This window comes from Micropterus dolomieu, linkage group LG20 (genome assembly GCF_021292245.1).
Source record: "Micropterus dolomieu isolate WLL.071019.BEF.003 ecotype Adirondacks linkage group LG20, ASM2129224v1, whole genome shotgun sequence".
In the NCBI taxonomy this organism is placed as follows: domain Eukaryota; kingdom Metazoa; phylum Chordata; class Actinopteri; order Centrarchiformes; family Centrarchidae; genus Micropterus; species Micropterus dolomieu.
The window spans coordinates 20,397,165-20,415,112 of record NC_060169.1 but is presented as its reverse complement, the minus strand read 5'-3'; the positions used below and the strand labels follow the sequence as shown (position 1 = coordinate 20,415,112).

At 39.4% G+C, this 17,948-nt stretch overlaps 1 long non-coding RNA gene across 1 annotated transcript in view; it reads right to left on the bottom strand.

Moving 5' to 3' along the window:
* Positions 1-17,457, bottom strand: part of LOC123959516 — a 30,548-nt gene extending 13,091 nt beyond the window's left edge. Inside the window, exon 1 of the long non-coding RNA XR_006822321.1 lies at positions 17,365-17,457. This is a non-coding gene — a long non-coding RNA (uncharacterized LOC123959516). The remainder of the gene's footprint in view (positions 1-17,364) is intronic.
* Between the last annotated feature and the right edge of the window lie 491 nt (positions 17,458-17,948).

Here is a 17,948-nt window from a genome sequence, read left to right as displayed (position 1 = left end):
TAAAAGACACAAACAGTATGTGCTAATGGATACAGATGCACATACACACACACACACACACACACACACACACACACATTCCCCTGTCTTGTTTTCCCATGCTACACCTTACTTCCTTATGACCACCTGTACTGTAATTAAGTAAAGGAATATAAAATTTTAAAACAAAAACTGAAATTTAAAAAATACACATGAAGACAATTCAAACTGAGTCACTGTATGTGTGTGTGTGTGTGTTAGAGAGAGGGAGAGAGAGAGGGAGAGAGAGATCTCATTCAACTTTGAGCATGAAAGGCTGATCATTTGCATAAACTGCATGCTGGGGTGGCAGCCATACTGAGAAAAGATATCAGAGAACATGAAAAAAAAAAATAGAAAGCACAATCCTGCATTGTGGAGCTGCAGGAAGAAAGAGGTTTGAATAAGAGAGAGGGTGAAAATTGGCAAAGAAAGGGTCTTACCATGTCTCCCAGCGGGATTAAATTGTCCAGGAACCTCTTTACATATAATTTGGTGAATCTGGCAGCGGCATGGCTGCAGGGCTGGGCTCAGCCTGATCTCCACGTCAAGCTCCCAACTGAACTTCAGTAGACAAGGGTTACATGTGCCGAGATGATGCAACCAGTCAGAGAGAAGCGTAAACGTTCAGAGTGGTGCTCTGGGCGTCATTTTATCTAACTATACCTGCACACAAAGAAATGTCCTGGGTCAATGTTGAATTACAGAGCTGATTCAGATTTCTTATGTTGTCTATTTTTAGAAAAGGACCCTGATGATGCTGATGATGCCACCACGCCGGAGAGGTTCTTTAGAGCTTGTGTCAGCGTGTTAATCACATGGATTCACAGGCCACTGCATGGGGGTTTGTCTCTGTGCAGCTAGGCTACAGCAAAGAAATGGTTCTCTGAAGCATTGTTTGGACTAACTAAAAATCGCTGCTTTGAATTCTCCTTTATTTGAAAAAAAAAACATGTTGCCTTTGTTAAAATGGGGATGGATTTTGACTGAATCTTTGTAAGGCATTCTGAACAAAATGTTGAGAGGTTGCTGTTTCAATTCATTTACACGTAGTTCATTTATTCATATGGTATTTGAGATTGTGAAGGCGAGCTGAATGAAATGTTTTGCTCTTTACTCAATAAAAGAAATGTTGGAGACATGTGATGAATATGTTATTATTCAACTATTATTGAAATGGTTCAGAAAGGCTGGTAACTGTCAGCACCTTGGACAGAGGCAGCCATGAAAACATGCAGCGCTGCACCTTTTCAGCCATTTGTACGCATCTAGTCAATAACATAGTTACATGTTGGATTATAGGGCTTTTTAAATATAGACCTATGCTACTTATTCACAAACACAGGAATAATATACTAATAAGGAAACAGTTTGCTTTCTTTTGATGGACAGATTCATAACATTCAGTCATCTCTCTCTACAATGACCCAGAGAAATAAACAAAATGAACCAGTGAACAGGTAAATAAGATGAAAAAGTAAAAGTCTGGAAGGCCTTGACCAAATACAGTAAATGACAGAGCAGTAATGGTTGAATGTAAACTCACACCTTGGGAATTTGAGTATACTGTTAATATTATGTCATTGCTTGTCCTGTAACAGTGGATTCTAATAATAGCCTATAGGTAGCTAAACAATTAAAGCAAAATGATAAGGGCCTAACTTAATACTGTAATAAGACAGGAGACTGAATCCAGCTATTCACCTGTTGTCAACAAAATAGTCAGCTATTTTTACTTCTGTCTCTGAAGTCATGTAACAATGAAAGAGATGCCATGTGATCGCAAATGATCATATTATGAACCAACAGTTGCTTCACTATTCACTAATCTGGCTCACTGTTTTGCAGATTAGTAAAGTGCCTCCCACAGTGTGAAGAGCTTGTGTCCTGAGAGCATCAACCTGCTGCTGGACAGGCAGCGTCATGACCTTTCACTCTCCCAGGACACACACTGACCCGACACAAGCCACCAGACAAGTGTGTGTTCCTCTGATGCGTCCCTGACCCATCAGATTTTTTGTGATTTTATGAAATTCATATATCATATATCAATGTCAAATAAAGTCATATATTTATATAGCCCAGGACAACAGCATCTTGTTTCAGTCTCTCATGGGGAAAAAAGAAAGAAAGAATCAAGCTGTGTAAAAAATGTAATAAGTTTGTCCCTCGGGCCTTTTAGAGGAGTCTAAGGTCATGCTAAGGTCTTCTCTCTTTTGTTAATCACAAACACATAAGTGCACGTGTTCACTACCAGACTTCATTGCAACATTACAACACATTTATTGATTACATTATGAAGCATCAGAAACATGTTTAAATCTATACAATCTTCAATATGTCCTATATGGACACCATTGTCCATCCACGTTTGACCTTGTTTGTCTGTTATTCATGGATCGGCCTATTAGGTCCAATTATTTTTTAAAAAGCATGCTGCAGTGTACATTGATATTTTAGGCTTTTAACAGTTTGGAGAAGGAACTTTCCTGTTTTAATATCACAGTGCATAAAGCATAGTCCATTAAGACATGGTGTTCAAAGTTTGGTATGGAAAAACACCTCAACCCCCTCCAACACCTTTAGGATGTGTCCAACCTCTCTGATTCCGCTCTCGGCATGCAGTATCCAAAATACTGAGGGAAGACTTCCCAGAGGAGTGGAGGCTGTTTTAGCAGTATATTGAAGCCCATGGTTTTGTTTATGTTCGATGATCACATAAAGACATCAACATACTTTGGCCATGTAACGCCTCTGCCTTTCTCTTGATTGTCTCACATTTGAGCATGAAATCCTGATTAATCTTTTCTACTTCAGTATGACTGTATCTCACATTATTGTTAGAATTTCAGCAGCCTTTAACGCAAGCAATGAATCACTCCTCCTCATTTCATATTTGTGTGATGTAAAAAAAACAATAAAAAAAATCATTCTTTCATTAATTAACAAGAGTGATGCATTTGAAGCTGCATCAGACAGAGCTGACCAGAGGAACTCAGGAGCTGCTGGCTCCAGGTGTTCTCTCTCACGGCACTCAGTGTGTATTCATTCTTTCATTCTGCTCAGATTTTCTACTTGTCGGCAGATAGAGATAAATGTTGTCAATGTGGTAGGAGGAGTCTTCAGAGGTCGCATTTCTCACCAAAGCTGAGAAATAAATTTTCAGGGGAACAAAGCACACTGTTATGTGCTGTTATTATCAATATAAACGAATAATGATCATTACATTCTGTTCATTGCAATGCTTCAATGTAAAATCTATAGGCAACATTTTCCATGAGACAGGACTGAATTTAATACATATTGTCCATCAGCGCTATTGTGTGAAAGTGCCAAAATGTGGCACTCCGGAACATCATCCTGTACATTTCACTGTTGAAGTAGGAAGTGAGACATTCAGAGTGAACTCAGACGTCGTCGCTCTACCTCATGAATGACGAGTAGGAATCTGTAGACCAGGTTTGTGTCCAGTCATTTATATCTTCCAACTCAATGAGCTTTAGGTCTTGTACTCTGCGTTTGCATAAGAATAGAATCAGGTCCTGTGAACTTCCCCAACCTATTGACCCAGCTCCCCTGACATGAATAGCTCTGCTTTGAGGCTCCCCAGCCTCTCAAACAGGCTTTAACCATGCCTTAAGTCCCAATCATGGTAATTTAATATATCTGAAGCCCCTGGCTGTTTTGCTGGAGGCCCTCTACAGTTTGTTTTAGGCATTCTCTGCTTCTCACCTCATCAGCACTTCTCCTTATTTGGCAAATTTAAGGGGCTGCTGTGACACTACAGTCCCTTTCAGCAGCTAAATAAGCCTCCATTCCAAATAATTAAAAACTGAAGATGAAACATGGTGAAACAGACTAAGGCTGTCTCAAATGCTTCACAAGTGGCAGCTCCAGGTTCAGTAATTTGGAGCCTGTCATCAGTAAATTTATAGTTAACATAACTATATTTATATATTATATATGATTATTATTTGATGGTGATGATTACTATTATATTTATATATATCATTTAGAGACATTCTGAACGGCTTTCACACAGTGTCTCATTTAAATGTGTAGAGCTTTAAACAAACTGCAAATTAGTTATATTTTCAGTGATTTACTGGAATAAATAGCTTCTTGATGAAAAGTTACAAAGATGAGTTATGAACCTAAACACAGAAAATCTGCAAAAATGAATCAAAATGAACCTGGAGGGTAAACCCCTCAAATAACAACAGCAGCTTGAGAGTCATTGTTTCTGATTTCTGTCTTCCTCTACCTCTTTTTGCTTTTTAGGGGGAGTACATTGTGTTGGACAGTTCTCTTTTCCAGCCTTGTGAGGTTTTAACTGTCAACTCATCACCTTGCATATAGAAGCACCTGTGCAGCCCAGCAGACAGCTCAGTGAAGGCTTCCCAAGATGCACAGGAGCTGCAATGAACTCTTTGGGAGAGTAGAAACAATAAAACAAGACTTTGATCGCGACCATAAACAGGCATGCAGGTGTTCAAATGTTAGATGGGTGTTGTCTTATTGCAAAATCAGTCCAGAACTTCTACTAGAAAGGTAATTTGACAGTGTGTTATTAATCAGGGCGATAATATTAGGCTAGTACAGGGAGCGTAGGAAGGTCAGCACCTATAGCATCAAAGACCTGATGTAACACGACAAATCATCCTCCTCAATCAAGATGTGATTGAGTATTATTGTGACACTTCTTGGCTATTTGTACCATGAGACAAACCATATCTAAGCTTCTGAAGCAAAGCAGCAGATTCAATAATACAACCATCACTTTTATGATATGCTGTAAAATATATGGTGACCTAAAAACAAATATCAGAACAAACGGAGATTATAAAGTTTCATGCCCAATAATCAAGTCAAGAACAGAGCTAAACATTTTTTGAAAAAGTTTTAATGCTGGAATTTGTAGGTCACTGAACAGAAGGGGAAAATCATTTTCCCCTTCTGTTCAGTGGCTTCTGTACGACATGAGTTTCTGGGGATATTTGTTTTTACCACAGAACCAACTGCATGTCAGGGTAACATGCAACATGACTATGTGTGCCAATTGGTTTGCACATTAACATGCCATTTAACTGACTCATCATTTACAGAAAAATACAATTAAAGTAATTGTCCAGAAATATAAGAGGGTTCTTGGTACATAAAAGTAAGGTGCTGCCTTGTTTCTGTTTCTTGTTTCATAATTTAACAATATATGATTTGTTTGTATCAGCAGTGTAAATTGCCTGACTTGTAGGCATTTAAACAGGTTGAGGATGTCCGAGTCCGAGGTTACACTTGATTCTTCGCAAATAACTTTGGTTTAACTTCTTCATGGTTGTCATCGGACAAACAGGAAGGAAAAAAGTTTAGGTGACTTCTTAGCTTAGATTTCAGTGGTACTTCATCTGTATTGTTATATTACTGTTAGGCTATTTAAATAAATAAGTCTGAACGGCTTCTCTACTGTTTTTACAGTTATTCCACCCAAACCAGATGGTTGGATGGGCTACTTTGCTTTGCTTCATTTTCGGCCTGTTACTCACCTTAAACACATTTAAAATTAAAGGTCATTATATTTTTTTGCTGTCATAATAATTAACTTTTTTTTGTAAGCTCTGGAAATGTGCAATAAACCCATGAGGTTAATATCTATATTCTTACATTTTAATTCATAAGATGTGTTCTTGTTTAAATTGATTGTTCATTAAAGTCATATAACATAAGGCAGCTATAGCTGTGAATTTCATATGAAGTAAAATATATTTTTTCAAATGTACATTTCCCCTTTTTAATTTATGTAAGATGTAGTAAGATTCAAATGAAAATACTAGCTGGTATATTTGTGTATTAATCTCTAAATGTAGGCCAAATTTAACTAGCCTACAGAATTATGAAATGGACCATATGTTTCCAAGCAGTTTGTTGAACTCACAGTTTGGGAAAAAGTACTTAAGAGTGAAGACCATCCATTATCTCCGGGATGGACACACTGAAAAAGATGCAAAGTTCAAGATTAAACAGCTTATTGCCATACCAACACAGTTTATTGGAATTTGTCTTAGAGAGCTCACTTTAAAATGCCCAGGACACCATAAATAACAGTGTGCCCAATTTACAGTGGAGTCCATTCAGCAGCATGAATGAGATGATGCTGGAGGTGTGAAAGAGGAGGAGAGAGCTCTTATTATAGATCACTATTATTCTCTGTAAATACAAACTGTACTGTAAACTACCAAAATGGCCAGTTACCTCGGAGTTTAGAGAAGCAGGTTACCCAGTTGTCTCATGTATGAAGATCTGTTTAGAAACACTGTCGGCGAGTTGATGGCAGAGGTGTGAATGGATGTGAGTAGGAAGAGCACCATGGCAGAAAACAGAGAAGACCAGTCACCTTCTCCATATATATGAAGGTAGAAAAGAAGATGCACTCATTGTGGCTTCCAACATATAGCCTGAATAAGTAGAGTGAAAGGAAAGAAATGTGTGTGACAGAATAAATGACCAGCTTGAGTCCTCGTCACTGTGGCACCACCTGCTGGAAATAAAGCACAATGTGTTCCCTCACTTCAAGTTCTTTCATTGCCTTCCCACCTGCATCTATGACCTCACACTTGCAGACACACACACACACAGAAACACACTGGTTATGTACACACAACCGATAACAACTCCATGTGTTTAGATTGAGCCACATTACAAAGAGAAGTGTGAGAAGGATCTTGTATCTTTTCTAAACACAACATTATTACTTATCTCAAAAATGATAGTAGCTGGAAATGACATTTATATTTAGCTTATTTTGTCGAACACAAAAAAAATTAATATACAAACAGGGGTTAGTATCTTGTCATGTTTTTATGTCCACACAACATTATTTTGTACAGAACCCTTTTGAAAACAAGATAATGTATCTTAAGTAGCTTTCCATTCAAAGAACAAATTACACATATAAGTTAAGGACTTTCAACCGTCCATCTCATGTCTTCAATGCAATGCATTGTTTCAGCTCACAGGGACGGCTGATGAGCTTGGAGGTTGGGGGGATACACAGGGATCTTTTCCCAAAGACAGAGATTGGACAGGGATTTGTCCTGAAACAAGGACCTCATCAAAGTTTGCTACACAAAAAGCTTCCAGCTCTGCAGATACATAAACCCCTGAGAGGAGAAATTTGAACAAGAAGACAAAGCACACATTTGTTTCTCTTCTCTTCACATCCCGATCAGAGCCTCTAATTAACACGGCTTCTTTTCATATAGTGGAGATCAAATAGTAGCAATTATCTGTGCTAACTTTGATGAGGTGGAATCTCATGCATTCATGTCTGCACATTCAACAATAATCTCAGTCCCCGGCCTGGTTCACTGCACAACCAGAGCTTAGCGAGGCCCTCTCTGCAAAAAAAACTAATGAACTCTAATGAAGGTCCATACAATGATCTATGCCATGCCAAAAAATCGCAGGACACAAAGCTGATCCACACACACACACATTTACATACACACACAAACATGTTTGGTTTGTTTCTAATACTTATTTAAAACCGATTTGGGCTCAGTAATCACTTTTTGTAAATGCATTAGGTTAGAGAAAATAACAGATGTCTACAGCAGCCTGGACTCTTTAGTTACACAGCAGGTGTTTAGTAGCAGGCTGAGAGTTTGGACAGTCGTCTTTTAAATGCAGAATCGTCCAGTTCTCTGCTGTCCGATCTTAACAACCAAGCCACGTCTCTGCTGTGTTTTAGCCAAACTAGAAAAAAGGCCTTTGATGATGAATCCCACTGTGTTTAGTGATGCCTGACATTTCCTCCAGCGCCACCATTAGGTTCACATTTGTAGCAAATGAGGGAAATATTTAGATGACTATTGGATGGATTTACAATACGCCTCAATCAATATCTTTGACTGACTTCATCAGTTGTCAGTTAGCGTCATCAGTTATACTTTGTGTTTAGCGCAAATTAGCACATGTTATAACACTGTTAAACTAAGATGCTGAACATGGTAAACGTTCTACCCACCAAACATCATCATGTTAGCATTGTCATTGTGAGCATGTCCGCATGCTGACATTAGCATTTAACTCATTTAGCTGCCATTTTATTATAATATAACAAGAAAACTGGATTGGCTATTGTTCATTGTTCACTAGTAAAATTGATTATGTTCACAATCAAATCAGATATTTATGACCATGGATTGTCGACAGTGTTTCAAGTTCAAGTTTAGGTTCAGGTTTCTTTATCATTTCAAATGCAAAGAATAAAGTAAAATTAAATATAATTTATTGAGGACTACAGTATAAAAGTGAAATCACAAAAGCATTAAGACAAAATCTGTAGTGCAATAAAATATTTGATTATGTTCACATGCAGTGCATGTAGCACTGTGTCCTGTGCCTGTGAGGCTGGGAGGGAAAAGGCTGAATTTCATCAGGAGAGCACACAATCACAGGGCCACAGTGTGTCTCTGTAGCCAGGCAGGTCAATGTGTGCACATCAGGTTTTGTGAGGCTCTGACGAGATGTGACAGCTCAGCTCTCACTCAAAGATCCACGAATTTGGTCCATTTTTCTGCCTTTTCCATTTACAATGCTTCAGTGGAGATTTCTTTATTTCAGAATGGACAATGGTCTCTTTCTTTCTCACCCCTACATCTCCCTCTCTCTCAGACACACAAACACACACCCACACACACACACACACACAAAGCCTTGCTGGCAGACACACGCACACTTGCTTACTGTCATGCTCATTTTGATGGTAATTAATGACATCACCACTCAGTGCATGGTGATTGGGGGGGTGGGTGGGGGGGGGTTTGTTTGTTGAGCAAACCGTGGGAACAGGGAGCTCTCCAGGGTGGCGAGTCAGGGCCTCCAACAATACATATGCTGTTGCTTTTCACCCAAACACCCTCCCTTCCCAAGAGAATCATTCCTCTCCCCTCCGTCCCTGTTCCTCTCTTCCCTAATTTCTTTCTCCATGACTTTCTCTCCTTCGTTTGCACTTGTCGCAATGTGGAGTGTGAGATTACTGCCCCCTCTCTGTCAGTGTGTCTCATCAGCATTAACTTAGTTGGAGATGATGGTTTCTGATAAAGATTAGTCACCTGCAAAAAATACAGCATGTTCTTAAGTGTAAATAAGATAGCACTTACAGTTGGCATGCAGGAATGAATAATATAGGTCTTTGCATTAAGAGCATTGAAGAATTGGGTGCAGAGATGCTTTTGTGCAACTAGTACAGTATCTGCAACATTAATAAATACTGTGGGACGACCACTTTGCACACCATCACTCAGGAAAGACTTTCTCTATGTACACAAAAGGCCTATTTCTCTCAAATACTGTTCACAAATCTGTCAAAATCTGTGTTAGTGAGCACTTCTCCTTTGCAGAGATAATCCATCCACCTCACAGGTGTGGCATATCAAGAAGCTGATCAGACAGCATGGGCACTGCACAGGTGTGCCTTAGATTGGCCACAATAAAAGGCCAATCAAAATGTGCACTTCTGTGTACCAGCATTATGGTACATAGAATAGTAATATGGATTGCATTAGTATTTTGTAGTATTTTGCACCAGATAACGTCAGCAACTGGTTGGCGTTAGCCAGCGAGCTAACATAATCTAACTTCAGCCAGAGACGTTTTATGGAAAAGACACGCCACTTTAAGAATCCCCAATACAACTCTATAGGGAAAGCCCGTAACACCAAAGATGGCGATTATCCCGTCCCTCCCACTAGAAAGCCAATCGTCTGCTTTTAACAGCCGAGGCAGGAAGTATAACCTGTGGGGAAAAACGTTTTTTAAACCTTATTTTTGGACAAATGCATCAAACTTTTCAGTGTTTTTTATTAGATTTTAGGCTACTGCTGATTCTGTACATGCAGTTTTTATGTCCCAGTGACCAGTGAAAGTGCAGTTTTGGCTCTCTCCCTATTCATTCGGATAGGAGCCTGGACATAAAATGACTACCCGGAGGCGTTGCCAAGATTGCTGTCGTGTGGCAGGACTTGCCATTAAGACTTTCAGCCAACTAAAGCACAACTAAAGCACAAATCACATGCTTTGTAGTAATGTTAGTTTAACTGCGCAATAGGATGAAATCCAACTCTGTGTCCGTTTTGTCAGCTCCAAAACAAAGCGGAGGGCTCTCTGTGACTCAAACACCTTTATGATGTCGACTGTGTTTTTACACGACATCGATCTGAATCTCGTTTGACCTGATGGGCTTCAGCACACAAAACTGTATTGTGGTTTTTTATCCTTACATCCTTAGTTTGTTTTGTCAGTAGAAAAATCAAGAGGCTCGGGAGCGCGCATGCACGTCACAGCCAAGTCGTGGGACCCACAGTGATGTTGGCCTTGTTAGTGGACTCTGTTGGGCATGTTGATGGACACAGGCAGTGGGCACCCCCCATTCTACTGTATTATTTTAATTGTTTTGATTTTGCTTTATTAATCTGATGTATATGTTCTTGTGCAATAACAAATGTAATATTTTAGTAGGTCAATTTATGGGTATAATGAGTAAGGCTCACACAGGCACTTTGGGCAGCGTGTGGGGTCCTTCGGGTTAGACAGGAGGGCACACACATCAGTCAGTAGACGTAAACAACCTGCTGTACATAGAGACAACATTCTGCTGATGTGCTTGTGTTTCTGTATTTACAGAGAAAGAAAGTAAAGGAGTTCTTTTAAACTCATGCACGCCTGGAAGTCCCCTTTGTGTCCAAGTGTGCAACACAAGGGATTTCACGGAAAATCCAACCGGGAGGGGATTCACATAGGAATGGGCATACTGGCTGTCAGAGGTAACAGAAAAACCCGGCAGGTGGATCATTTTTATGTGAAATTACAACTCCTTCAAACACTCGCAATAAAAAAAAGTTATTCAGTTCATTAAAAACTATATAAAGCCTCTTTAATCTGCATGCATGTGTCCATACATCGTGATAAAACAGGCCTCTTGGGTCCATCTCTCTAATGCAATGACTACTACCTTTTTCTTTGCATACATATTACTGGCGTTGGTCTGTTTAATAGGAACAGATAAACTGATTCAGTTCAAGTCTTGTGATACATTATATTGTGTGTATTATTGATTTCATAGTTAAATAGAAACAAAAAGACCACAAGTGTGCTAAAAGTGGCTACAAAAACATCTCAAAATTGGTGTACAAACTAATGTAACTCACTTACCTAGTTGTGTGTTAAAACTATGTATGCGTGCATGTGTCTGCCCATGCATCTCTATGTGTGCCGGCAAAAGAGCACTAAAGTGCATACTGTTAAAGCAAACTCATACTCCTACTACTGACATGCCACAGGGAAATCCCTTTCAGTCACAAACTCCCAAAGGATGGAGGTGTTACTCCAGTGTGTTACAGTGCTGTTAGACTGACTCACTTTCCAGCACGGTCTTGCCTGGCGACCAGCCTGCAGTGAGACGCCAGAAGCACCATAGAAATGAGAATGTCCTGGACTTTGCCAAATGCCTTTCTTTGTCCAGATGACAATATACTTTTGTGTTAAATTCATCTTATATTTCTGAGAAAATAATCATCAAGCGTCTGTGTCTGGTCTAATTGAACCAAAATTTTCTGAAGCATACTGCTTTCTTTCTGTTGAAAATAAATTATGTTGATTTTGGATTTCTCATTGTGGGATGGCAATGAAATAACGGGTATAGCATGTAGATACAGTTACAGCATACTTGACTCAGGAGCCCCATACAGACAAACAAGTGTATTAATTTGTTGTACCTTCTCTTAAGGGCTAAATTACTGACGGCAGAACAGTTTTCTAAATCTTATAGTCTCTTAGGTAAAAGTGTCCCTTTCTTGGGACAATTGCTATTTATTTTTCTCTTAAGACTCTCCAGCTGATCCAGAATGCTGCAGCATGTTTACTGACAAGAGATCACATTTCTCCTGTATTAGCTTCTCTGCACTGGCTCCCTATAAAATCCAGAATATAATTTTGAATCCTTCTGCTCAAAAACCCTTAATGGTCAGACACCATCACAGCTCATAGTACCTTATGCAACTACAACACTGCGATCCCAGAATGCAGGGTTACTTGTTTTTCCTAGAGTCTCCAAAAGTACCAGAGCGTTCAGCTATCAAGCTCCTCTCTTATGGTACCAGGTTCCAGTTTGGGTTCGGGAGGCAAACATTTCGACATTTAATTGTAGACTTAAGACTTTCCTCTTTGATAAAGCTTATTGTTAGGGCTGGCTCAGGTGAGTCCTGAACAAACCCTTAGTTTTGCTGCTTTATGCCTAGACTGCCAGGAGACTTTACATGATGCATTGAACTTCTCTCTCCTCCTCTCCCTCTCCATCTATATGCATTCTTATCCCATTAATGCATGTTACTAACTTGACTTCTTCTTTCTCCCGTAGTTTTGTGCTGTAGAGCCTCAATCTGTGGTTGCAAGCCACCTACTGCTCCCATGTTATTGCTCGACATCCTACAATTATTATTAGTTCTATTATCAATATATCATTACGATTGCTATCATTATTACTATTATTATTCTTTTTATTGATCTGTACCATTACTTTTTTTTTTTACATCTCTACGTGGAACTTGCATTCGGCAACTGTGTGCCCCCCCCCCCCCCCCCCCCCCCCCCCCCCCCACCCCCAAGAGGAGGACGAGGAGGACGAGGACGACGATGACTAGGGCAAAGAAGAGAAGGAAGGAGAGCCATCACTGATGAGATCAGGGCCACACTTATTGATCATGTGACCACAGGTATGAGAGAAGCTGGACTGAGAGTCCAGCCCAAGTTCCTACAACATTGTATGTAAATGTACACATATGCCTGTGAAAGACAAATGAGCTTTAGATTTAGAACAACAGTGTGTGCATGGTATATCCAACAATTTGCTATTTTGAAAAAAGTGTTTGCCATCTGATGCAAATGCTTCATTTTGGGATGTGTTTATGGCATTTTGAATGCAGTGTTTCATTTTGAAGGACATATGAGGTATGTTGCATTTTGTGTGAGCAGTTGGGAGAATTGTGTGTAGAGTTTTGAAAAAAGGAGACATAGTTTTGAAAACGTGTGTAAGCAGTTGGAAAAAACTGTAAATTAAAAATAAAATAATGTTAAGATTTTTCTCTTTATTACTATAATCTAATACTATCTCTTATGCACTAATTAGGGCTCTGGGGCAGGTGGAGCACCTAATTAGCTAAACCATTCATTTTGGATCCCTCGCACATATTTTAAAGCAGCTCTGATTTTTGCTTCTTTCAATCTAGGCAGGGAACTAGTGGCCTTTGTGCCCCATCAAAGCACTCCCCCGCTATGAATAGTTATTTCTCTGGTTCTCCTCCTCACTGGTGCTGGCAGAGAGGTCTTCCCCCCTGAGACTTTCCCCTTTGACCCCAACAAATGGACTCTTGTCAACTGAATAAAAAAGTAGTGATTGGCCTTTAGTGATGCCTGTTGTTCAGGCAATGGACGTTTGATGAGTAATCACATAGACAGAAAGATCCTACAGAGATTGGTGGAGCTCAGTGCTCAGTGGGATGTCTTGTGATACGACATCAGCATTATAAGTTCTGGACAGTGGGAAGGTAATGTGTATTTGTTAGAGTACAGGGTTACATCTCAGCACAACCCATTGCATCAACATCAAACTTAGGTTTTTTTGCTTGCTTCCCACAAGAACCAAAAGAACGTTAAAACATCTTTAGCCTTGTGGGTATCCTTTTCAAATGAAGTAGTCTGAGAGAAAACATGGAGATGTGACTAACGATTGTTACTATCATGTGGCAATTATGTATTGTGGATCTCTTGAAGGGCAGGAGCTTTTCAGGAGTGTGCTGATGAGTTTTATTTAGACCACAGGAGCCCCGGATGTCTTGCTCAGTGGCACGCTGAGACCACATGGCGAGGACAGTGAGAAAATGTAGATTGTTACGTCCATATAAAAGCCCAGATGGACGCTGCAGCCTGCTCCAATCAGCTCACAAAGGTGATATAATTGCCAGGGCAGGATGGGACAAGGCCACCGCCTTTGGAGTTCTTCAGTCTCCTCCTTTTCTCATTGCACCTATTCTCTCTCACTCTATACTCACTGATTATACTCCCCTCCCTCATTGTCCCATTATCCCCCTCCAACAACAGGCCAATTTGTCCCTCCAGATTGGCTCCCGCCTCCCCTCCTGCTGCGTTATTTAGCCCCTCTTCTGCACTTCAATGGCAGGTACTGATTAGAGAACTTCCACGACCTCTTCGCTATTCCTCAAAAATCCCTCCTCCCCTTCCCAGCAACCTTTAATCTGATTACAGGCTTTCTGCAGCTTTTCAGAGGAGGCCAGTCCCAGGAGGACAATAGCAGACCAAGTGGTTTCACAAACACTCTCCCCAGGGTCATATAATTCTCAAGAGGAGCTGTGTCCACTCTCCTCTGGCATCAGGTCCCTGCAAGGCCTGTCTGCACAGTGATTTAAGAGAAACATCTGTTACAGTGGTTCTGTCTCTCACCTCTTGACCCCGTCATCAATAAAATTACAGCAAACTGTTGCAGTGTCTAAAAAGACTGGCTTTGAGTCAAGATCCCTAAAGTCTATCTGTATTCAACTATGCTGAAGTCAAACTGGATCCTTTTGGTGTTTAGGTGAAAGGATTTTGGCTTTGATGGAGACACAGCTGTGTCCAAACATTTTACTCTCAACAGCGTAGCTACTACCATTGTCCTGCTATCAGAACACATTAGTGCTACATAATATAAACCTGTAATACAGTATGAATGTTGACCTAATGCTTAACAAAGTACAGCTACATTATGAATAAGGCCTTGGAGCTGGTACACACTTTCATTCATACAATTAAAACAGACCTGCAAAAAAACCCAGTGCATTTTACACAACAGTGAGGTAAAATTAAATAAGAATGACACCATGTAAAAGCTGTGTTTCATTTTACTGATAACACATGGGTATTTGACCCCAGCAGTGTTTTAACAGATTACTCCACAGTTAACTTGTTTAACCCCACTGGGCCTTTTTAGAGACCTCCTCACTCAATGCCACCAGCCAACCTGACAAGACCAGCACAAAGCACATGTCCACCCAGTGTATTTAGAGTTCATTATTGTCACAGTGACTGGTCAGGAAATGACCCTATTGACTGGCCTGTCCAGGCCTCATTACCATCAGAATAAAAGGGAGACGAGGAGCAAACAGCAATCCCACAATGACCATTTGACTCTCCACACTTGACAAACCTTATGTCAAGTCAGAATGAACGATGGACTGCTGTTAGAGATAAAGATTTTTCTTAAGGAGCGTCATCAATTTTGCTAACCTGTGGGGAGTCCAGTGATTTAAACCTGATGCTGCATGAGAGACCACGAGTGGTCAGTTTCTTTCTTTTAATGCGTCTTTTATCCTTTGGCCCTCCCCCTCAAAAATTAGGCGGTAATTAGACTTGTGGAGTTTTTGGAATAAAGAGAAACAGACCACGATCCACCCGGCCCAAACAACTGGACCATCAAGATGGACTCTGTTTCCAAAATGTCAGACTGTTTATTGTGAAGATGAAACGGTAGCACTTTATAATAACTACACACTATAAAGCATTAGTTAAGCATTAGTAAATAAGGAATTCATCATTTATAAAGCATTGTTCATACATTATACACATAATACACAGTAGTAAGTCATTCATAAACAGTTATAAATGTTTTATTCTTTGTTATCTACACACTATGAAGCAGTTAAGTATTAGTACATTTTTAATTCATAATTTATAAACCACTGTTCTTACGTTAATACACATTAGTAAGTCATTTATAAACAGTTATACATGTTGTATTCTTTATTAATAAGCTCATCTATCATACTTTATACATGATCGGTTCACTATTTATAAATGAAGTATTATTTTAATGACAAACCAATTATATATAAGTTGTTAATGGTTCATAAGATCATTTGGAAAGTTTGGAAAAATATAAATATAAAATATTCATTGGACAGAAATTAATCATTTTAAGTATGAAAAGCCAGTGTTTCATGTTCTATGAACTCAATATTTATTAGTTTCTTGTTCAATATTTTCAATTACTACTAACTCAAAAACATTGACTGCCTCATACACAAATAATTTACCCCAGAACTTAAAATATTTGTGGCAACTGATTGCCTTAATTACACGGAGTACTACTAACTTATAAAAAAAAAAAAAACATGTCAAATTAAAAGTACAAGTCTAATATTTTTGCCTGTTTCCCACGTCTTTTTAGGACAGATTGAAACATAAACAACATTTGAAAGAAAGAAAAAGGCTAATTAAAAAGAAAAAACATACAAAAATATTATCAATTGCAAAGACGCACTTTGGGCCATCTTTTAACCTGCTGTAAACCCGAATGCTTGGTAATTGTTGTAAGTACAACTTTATTACAAGTCAAGTTTTCTTTATTGAACAATCATTAACAAAACTTGTAACATCTCCTGCCATTTCTATATTTCACAGAAACAAACCGTTTATGTACACGAGTACATTCAAACTTTTAGGCAAAGCTTCAGTGGTTTGCTATCATCAAGACATTATTATTTTCTGAACAAAGGTGAATGCGTAAATTAGTTTCTTTAGATAAATCACTCACAATTTCCTCTTCGACTACAACAGAAACGCTCTCAGGTTTGAAGTGGACCGCAGCAGGGGCGTCGTCAGTGACCACAGTGAGGAGAGCCACAGGCTCTCCTCACTGAAAAAAAATCTATGAATTAGGGTTGGACCGAGACGATGACTGACAGACATCACGATGTTGAGCCGGCATCGTGATTGTAATCTTAGTCTTAATTTTTCACATTATACTACCCGGTGAAAGCAGTTTTTAATCCCGAAGAATATTATTATAATTTTTAAATATACCCGCTTTGCACCTACCTTGGACTTCTCCTCTCCCCACATTCACACACACCTACACCTCTGGTCTCTCACTGTCCCACCTCTCTCTGTCTCTCTCCCCCCGTCTACTCCACTTTCTCCATCAGCAGTATGTTTGATAAAGTTGCCTAAATGACACAGAACTCGTCTTTTTTTCCACCCACGATCCGTTATCAGGGCAGCAGGTGAGCTGCGTGCCAGCTTGTTAATGACATAGCCTTTCAAAATAACTGAAACCAACATGCTGCTTTACCTGGTCTTACTTGTAAAATATCCACGGCGATTTGTAATGTAATAGGCTACCAAGTTTTTTACGGAGTGAAGTCTGTCAGTCTGTCAAATGCTGGAAGAGGCATTAAAGTTGGTTTGCCATAGTACATTTCAATGATATTGACATTGTGTGTGAGTATACTGAGGACTTACATTGCGGGTCTTGAAGAAATCAGTCATCCTCTCGCAGGTCCACTGGGAGGGCACGAAGGGCCAGAATGCGTCTCATGTGTACATCATGTTGTTTCTGGATTGATAATCAAAATAATTATCATTATACAAATGTTGTTTGTGTAACAGTTATACCAATGTAATTCTAAAAGAATAATAATACTATTATTAGCAACAACAGCAATAACAATAATAATAATAATATAATAATAATAATCCTTATTTGTAGAGCACTTTTCAAAAACAAGTTACAAAGTGCTTTAACAAGTGTAAAGAATAATACAAAAAAAAGATAAGAGCATGAAAATTTAATATAAAATTAGTAAAATAAAATAAAAGGGATAAAATAAAGTCAAATAAGATCGGGAAAAGCTCTCCTATAAAAGTATGTTTTAAGAAGGGACTTAAAAGAGTTCACTGACTCAGCCGACCTGATTTCCTCGGGCAGGCTGTTCCAGAGCCTCGGGGCCCTGACAGCAAACGCTCGGTCCCCTTTAGTTTTCAGTCGAGACTCTGGAACAGACAACAGACCTCTGCCCGAGGATCTCAAGGTACGTGCTGGTGCG